The sequence below is a fragment of the Cricetulus griseus genome, chromosome 4, assembly GCF_003668045.3.
Source record: "Cricetulus griseus strain 17A/GY chromosome 4, alternate assembly CriGri-PICRH-1.0, whole genome shotgun sequence".
Taxonomy (NCBI): Eukaryota; Metazoa; Chordata; class Mammalia; order Rodentia; family Cricetidae; genus Cricetulus; species Cricetulus griseus.
This window is the reverse complement of record NC_048597.1, coordinates 34,432,776-34,439,937: the sequence shown is the minus strand read 5'-3', so window position 1 is coordinate 34,439,937 and position 7,162 is coordinate 34,432,776. Positions and strand designations below refer to the sequence as shown.

General features: G+C 43.0%; 1 pseudogene; it reads right to left on the bottom strand.

Annotated features, from left to right (window-relative positions):
- Positions 1–2,341: 2,341 nt before the first annotated feature.
- Positions 2,342–3,414, bottom strand: LOC100757612 (annotated as a pseudogene).
- Between the last annotated feature and the right edge of the window lie 3,748 nt (positions 3,415–7,162).

The window sequence follows — 7,162 nt, the reverse complement described above, 5'->3', positions numbered from 1 at the left end:
GTCTAAGAAATGGCACTTTAAAATGGAATTGTGGAGCTAGATAACTTACTGGCTAGAGAAAGACCTCTAGTAGGAGGGATTCTGATTGCATCTTTCAAATGTAGTGTAGGAATTATTTTGTTGTTGTTGAAAATAGGTTCTTCTGTCATCCTGACCACAGTTTCTCCTCCCTCCACTCCCCCCAGCTCCTCCCTCCCCCAGATACACTCTCTCTCCATTTCCCTTTCAGAAAGAAGTAGGCCTCCAAAAGACAACAAACAAACACAACAAAACAAGGTATTATAAACAAGGCAAAAGCCCTCATATCAAGACTGGACAAGGTAACCCAATAAGAAGAAAAGAGTTCCAAGAGTAGGCAAAAGAGTCAGAGAAACACCAGCTCCCACTTTTAGGAGTCCTACAAAAACATCAAGCTCAGAGCCATAACATGTATGCCAAAGACCTGGCAGAGGTATGCAGGCCCTGTGCCTGCTGCTTCAGTTTCTGTGAGCTCAGTGAGCTTAGTTGAAGGAGAAATTCTTATGTGTGAAGAAATTCTACAAAAGTAGGAATCATCCCACCAGTAGAGTCATAGTGCTTTTAATAGCTGCCAGAGATGTACTGGAGAAATACAAGGAATGGCTAACAGGCGGATTAATCTGTTTAATGAGAAGAATGGAAGTCAAAGTGCTCACTTAAAAAATACAAAGAGAGCTTTATCTCCTATAATCAAAAGGAAGTAGATCAACTTCAGGGCTTCATTCTGGCATATGTATAAATGCAGAACAGGTTCTAAATAGAAAGCTGGGTGGATGATGAGACTTGCCTTGGTAACTTCTGAGTTAATATCCCTATAAATCTTGAATCATTAGATTGCCTTGAATTCTCTGGGTCCAAAGATGTGGGTCACTCTATGCACCAAATGTTAGTCCCTTTGATGTTTGAGGATAGCACACAGGATTTTGAAGATAGCATTATTTCAGTAATTATCCTTACTTATGTCACAGGACATCATCCAAATAATTAGAGTCAGTCTACAACATGGCCCAGCAAGAAATGTAATATAATCTCTCTCTCTCTCTCTCTCTCTCTCTCTCTCTCTCTCTCTCTCTCTCTCTCTCTCTGCTCTTTGTTTGTTTTAAATCACATACAATTCAGGGCATTAGGGCCCACCAACTTCATTATAACTTGGGATTGTGGGAAGTAGGAACCAAAGGCTGGGCACAGGGACAAAAACATCAGACATTACCCCAAGGAAATGGGGTACAAAAGGCCCAAGAGAAGGGACTAGGAGAATGACAGCTACCCTGAGGTTAGGAGGGTGTAGTTATGGGTTTATGATCTGAGGGCTTCTGTCCCCAAATTTATGTTAGAGTCCTCGTGTTGAAGGCTTTGGGGCTGATCATTTCATGGGGTAGAGCCCTCATGAATGGCATTAGGGAGCCCAAGGAAGGCCTGATGGAGCCTGTCTATACTTCTACCATGTGAGGATGTGTACAGAAGAGGTTTTCTCTGAAACAGTGGGTCTATGGGTTCCCCTAGAACAGTTATGAGGCAACTTCTGTTCTTAGCTTCCTGGTTTAGGCTATTTTGTAACAGGAGCCAGAGGGATTAACTCTGAGAACCAGTGGGCTACTTTAGCTCCAGCCCTCTAAGAGAATATAAATGTCTCTTAATGTGTTATGAGGGGCTCAGGTGTCCAGGGGAACAGAGGCTATGAGTGGACCCCACTTCCTGCTGGCAGATGAAGGTGTCAGGGGAGGCTGCTAATGAAGAAGAGAGTGTGGAAATTGAATATGGCTAGGTAGCTAGAGAACAGGATGGTGGCCCCTCTGGGCCAAGAGAAGCCAGACAGGCAAAGGCTGTTATGGACAGTTCATCACCTTCCCTTAACCTGTAAAAGATGTGTGGCTTCGCACCCTCTTCATTCTAAAGCTGCAAAGATGGAGTACAGAGGTGAATGTTTTCTCATCAGCCACCCCTGGGTGCAGCTGCCATGAATGGGTCTGCCATATCCCAACTCCCTTCAGCCAGTCATAGTGAGGTCACAACCCATCTCCCTTGTGTAGAAGGAAAGACATCTCTTCATCAATCCACCCCCTTAAGGCTGTAGCTGGTCCCAATCCCAGTGGCAATATGGAGGACCCAGAAGGAGGCAGGAAGGTGAGCTACTCCTAGTAGGGCTTTCTCAAAACAAGATGGGCAAACACATTTGGCAGCTTTCTGACATTACCAGGAAAAGACCCTGGCTCCTCTTAGATTATAGTCTGAGGAGAATGTAAACAATATTGCTCAGGGACACACCAGCTGGCTCCATGGGATGCCCTTAGTGCGGTGTAGGCCCCTGGGTCCCTGAAGGAGCTCATACCCCAATAGCACTCTTTTCACCCTCTTTGGAGCTGAGATCCTCCTGGTAGGCTGAGGAGCCACTCAGCACCATCAAGTAGCTTGTCCACCACAGGGAGCTCCTAGTCTCTTCATAGTTGAGCACGGCCGCACTGTCTGTTGCACACAGGCCTGGGCTGTGCCTGATACATTGTGGTTCAGAGGACTGGGGAATTTGATCTGCAGTAATGTCACATAGCTAATGGCAAAGCCAAACAGGCCACCCAATGTCATCACGACCCAGAAGTGGGCACTGTCCTTATAAGCAAAGTCAAGGAGGGCATGGAGCTTGCCAAGCTCCAAGCTTGCCACCAGTGGCAAGAAGGATCACACAGGTATTGACATTGTTACAGAAGGTTAGGCGCCAGATACTGTTGTCTATCGCCTGCAACACCTTCTTGGTATCCATTACATTGAAGAAGATGCAGAGGCTGGCCAGCACCCATAAGATGGTGCCTGTCAGGGACAGGGAGTTCTCAGATCCCTCTTGGTCTATTCCCAACCAGAAACCACAAATGATGACACCGCATGTGAGCAGGGCATAGAAGGAAGTCTTCTGTTTGAGTAGCAAGTAGGACAGAAACACATTGAACACAGTGCTGAGCGAGCGCCCACTTTGTAGAAGGCCACTCCCACGTACTTGAGGCAGTGGTTATCGAAGCTTATTATGCCGAGGAAGACCACAGACAGTGGCAGCCCACTGCGGGCCACCTTGAAGTCTAGGCTCAGAGTGGGGAAGTCAATGGTGCCAGGCAGCAGGTGGCCATAGTGCCAGGGCCCTTGCGCAGCAGCAAGGTCACTAGCATCGGTAGAAGGTGACAAAGATAGGGGTGTCCAGCTGCAGGGAGGGGCTGTCCAATAGGTACTTGTTGAGGAATACCATGGAGATGGAGGTGATCCAGTAGAGAAAGACCACCAGCGCGCTCTGCAGCACCTGCAGCAGAAATGGCTTTTCCTGCAGTCTTTATCTGCCTCCTCCTTGGAGGCAGTGGAGGCTCCAGTCAGCACTATACACAGGATCCTGGACCACTTCAGAAGGGCCCTGTTCATGGTGGCAGAAGAGCTGTGTCACCTCACAGCCAGAAGCATTTCCTGTTCTACAGAGCTCCAGGATTCTAGGGGTCTGGGGGCACAGCCTTCAATTGTGGCATGGGGTGACCTTGAGATCTCCTCAGTCCTTGGATGAAGTTCTGCTTCCAGATTTGCCCAGATGCACCGCTCCACATAGTGCTTGCTCCCAAAGCGGGTGAGGGGTTCAAGAGACAAGACCCAGGGAAGGGAGAAGATGCCTAGGGAAGGGTGTTGGCCTTGACAGCCATGGCCGGCTGGAGGACCGGGTACCAGTCACAGGGAGAAACGAAGGGAGAGAAGCAGAAGGGTAGGGTGGAGGTGCAAAGAACAGGATGGGGACTGCCTGAGAAACAGAGCACCAAGAGTAAATGTAATATTTCAAATACCTAGTTACAAGAAACTTCCAGAAGGCAGTGTTGAAGTTTGGTGGAGGTTGGATTTGTAAAGTTATAAGTTAATATAATTATTTTGGTAATGCAGGGAATCAAATGTAGGGCTTTGGGCATATATAATACCCATTGGGCAATAACCCTAGCCTACTTAACTTCTCAAAATTTGGAAAATATGCCAATGGCCTTAAATATACTTGTATACCGATCCAGAAATTCTTTTGATTTTGCTTACACATAATTTCTTTGATGAAAGTTAATAGAGGGTGGTAGGTGAACAAAGCTGCCTGGAAAAAACATAACACAGATACCCCAGGCAAACTGCATTTGCCTGGGTAGATCCTCAGGCATCAGTGATCTGTATTTGCTTTTCACCTTGCCTGGAATACGGGATTTAAGATCTGGATTTATTTGTCACAATGGAACAGTTACCAGATGGAGTCTTCAGGACCTGGAGAGATAGCACAGGATGCTCTTCCAGAGTATCTGGGTTCAATTTCTAGCACCCACAGGGCAGCTCACAACTGTCTGTAATTTGAGCTTCAGGGCTTCTGATTCCCTCACACATACAGAAAAAAACACCAATGAGGATAAAATATAAAGTAAATAAACCAGATGGAATCTTCTTTGGGTAAAGAAAGATTTGTGAGGTGGTTACATTGGCTTATACTCCCACATTCTGTACACTCTGCAAAAAGAAAACATAACAGGCTGGCATTATTTATGTCACATTCACTACATACACCACTTCCCTATACAACTTGGAAATATCTTAAGGAATAAAAAAGTTTTTAAAAAGTTCAAGAGATAAACAACCTTCTATGCATGCTTACGACTTCTAGTATTTAAGGGAACAAGTTACATGATGTCAAATTTGGTCTTCTTTTTGAGTTAGTGACATGAATTGGAACATACCTTCAAAAGAAGAGGAAGATGCTGCAGCATGGATTTTAAAAGTCATTAACAACTTGCTAATGGATTTATTTTTTATTTGAAACTATCAGGCTGAACTTTAGAATTTGTTCCATGGACCCAGTTTCCTTTTCTTCTGAGAGATTTTAAGAAATAATTTCCAGATATAGTAAGCTTATATAGTCTTTGCAAATAGCATCCTCCTTTGGAATGATGTGTTTGTAATATGTAGAACCTTGGTGTACACATGACCTTTGATTTCTTTGAAGGTCTTCAAGTTAGATTTAGCCCCATGGGGCTATGTAATATTTGCTTGTGCATGGTCCAGTTTGCTACTAATTTGATGATCAAAAAGATACTCTGCCATTTAAGATATTTTCAAAATGAATTCCCAAATGCAGAACTTGTTACATGATAAAGTACAAGGTAAATATAAATTAATACATGCTGTGATAAACACTGCTGAAAGGGATGGTATCTAGACTAGCAATTTTGAGGTTTCTTTAAAATTTCCCTTGCTATTTTTCTTACACACATACAACTGTTTCTGTGACATCACTATTTACGACTCTATCATTTTAAAAGATTATATATATATATATATATATATATATATATATATGTACATAACATACCTACACACACACACACACACACACACACACACACACACACACACACACACACACGTGAATTAAGACAGGTTCTCATGTGTCTTTGGCTGGCTTTGAACTCACAAAGTAGCTGAGAATGACCCCATCTGGTCCTTCTGTTCCACTCCCTGAGTGCTGAGGTTCGGCATCACGCTGTGTGCCTGTGGTGCTAGTGTTGTAACTTGGCTTCATGCATGGCAGGCAAACACTAAATCAAATGAACTATATATTTATCCCCCCAATATAAATGTTGAGACAGAAATGGCCTCTCAATTTTGGAATAAAAACCACCAGTTCCTGAACTTACATTGTTACCAGTGTTACTGTGAAATTTACTAACTTTTGAATCCAAATCTAAATGTCTTTAACTGTATCCATAAACATATAATCCTCAAAATTCAATCTCTCTCTCTCTCTCTCTCTCTCTCTCTCAACTTCTTTCTTCAGGGTTGAGCTAGAGTGAGGCTGGAAAATCCCACTCTTACTTGATTTCTGTTGCCCTTTCGTTTCCAGCTGCTTCTTTTTAATGGAGAATGTGTCCAATTCAATACTTTGTTGTTGTTGCTTATTCTCTTTTAAAGGGAGTGTGGCTGTGCTTTGCTGTGTCACTCTGATGCTGTTCAGGAGGCTGTAGGCCCCACCTGGGGATCAGCCAGGCAGCTGCTTTCCTAGTGGGATAAGTAGAAGTGGAGGAAAGACAGGTTTTTAGGGGTTTTTGCTCAGTTGCAAGATGAAGGCTTCTTTGCTATTACTCTACATCACAGTTTAGCAATTTGCTTCCTCCAAATCAGTGCCAAAGCATCCCTCATATCAACTATTGTTTATTTTAGCTTGAATCAGATTGAAAGACACACACACACGCACACATGCACACACATGCATGCACGCACACACTCACTCACACACACACACACACACACATATATATCAGAATATATATATATATATATATATATATATATATATATATATTCTGTTAAACAGTTGAATGTTTGTGCTTCAGATTTTTACTGTCAGAATTGTCATGCTGCCTGAGCTGAGTTATTTAGCCCTCATGGCTTTTGATTTCACGCAGTCCAATTAGAGGGGTTCCAGCAGTCAATTTCTTGTTTTTAAAATCAGTTAGTTGCTTGTCAGAGCTGAGCATACCCAGAGCAAGGTCTCCTAAGGCAGCTTCAGAAAAAAATTACAGGAAAAAGAGTCTGGGAACACATGTTGTGTTGCTGGATTCAAGCCCTGAAAACTGAATCAAACTTCTGCCTCAACTTCTCCACCTGGAAGGTGGGGGTGTGGCAGAGTATAGGGATAGCGTTGTTATATGTTTTACATTTAAATATTTGTAAGGCCTTGCCAATTCCTTCAAGTCCCCTGTAAAGGAATGTATATTTGTCACTACAGTTAATAGAACAAATGTGCTTAGAAGCATCACCCTGCAAAAGTACTGTGGGAAAACATAAACCAATAAGCGTGCCTGATACATTATTCCACAGACCAGAAGAAAACTGTACAAAATGAACTCAGGTTCTGAGCACTGAGAAATCTCACTGGACAAATTAGATGCCAGATGAACACAGACCATATTGGCATGGTCGCACATTTAAAATCTAAGCAGTCATGCTTTTTGATTGTAAAAAAAGTGTTTTTAGATAAAAATTTCATTGATTTAGATTAGCATTACACACAATTTCTATTTTTCTGACATTTCTAGCAAACATTTTTCTCTAATATGGACAGAGGTATATTGCATTTGAGGCTAGAAACCCAGGCTTTCTA